This window comes from Penaeus monodon, chromosome 15 (genome assembly GCF_015228065.2).
Source record: "Penaeus monodon isolate SGIC_2016 chromosome 15, NSTDA_Pmon_1, whole genome shotgun sequence".
In the NCBI taxonomy this organism is placed as follows: domain Eukaryota; kingdom Metazoa; phylum Arthropoda; class Malacostraca; order Decapoda; family Penaeidae; genus Penaeus; species Penaeus monodon.
In genome coordinates this window covers 11,800,939-11,801,790 of record NC_051400.1, presented here as the reverse complement: position 1 = coordinate 11,801,790, position 852 = coordinate 11,800,939, and positions in this window count along the sequence as shown.

Here is an 852-nt window from a genome sequence, read left to right as displayed (position 1 = left end):
ATAGGAAAGATACCTTCCAGCTGAAGAAAGCAAAAATGTGGTCATCATGAACAAAATGAAGACGACGGAGATGGGCTTCAGAAGGCGCTTCATGACGAGCGCAACCCGAGGGGAGCAGCGCTTGATCACCAAGCCAATGGACAGAGGCAACACAAGGCCAACCACTAACACTAAACCCGCTTTATTATCAATAGATAATAAATATATTCCAATAATTTAAGCACTTATACGTATGTATTTATTCATATCTGTATGCTGAGCTTGGAGGCTCAGTGGCTAATTGTTTCATGTCTTATAAATCATCTCCCCCCTTTACACGTTCTCAAATGTCCTTTGAATGCTGTCCGGTTTGCGTCGTCTTGAACCATCTTACTGCATTCTGCGACGTCGTCTTGGGGTCGAAGATGTTGGATTTGGATTGCTGTTCTCTCGTTGTACATCCACCATGGGATCAGACTTCGAGGTGCTACTGCTCTTACGAAATGTCGATTTTGCCAGAAAACTCTTCCTAATGTCGTCCGTTCGAAGTAGTCTCTTGTCTGACCTCGGCCCATCACACCTAATCTGACCCAGCATTAATTCACAGGGTCTTGTACACGGATGTGTGAATCTAACTTCAGGGATGGGAGTCTTTGTGTGTGAGTCGTAGTGTGCCATGGCTGTTTCTTGACAAGCCACTGCACTACATTCACTGTCTTCTGCTTTAGCTTTAGCAAACGATTTGGCATAGGTGGGGATGCATGATCTTAAAGTATGGCTGTAGAGTTTCTGTGCTGGAGGTAGGCAATCCACACAAGCCATATTTCAAATTTCTAGATGCCCACGGTCAAATACCACTGTATCAGTTTTTCC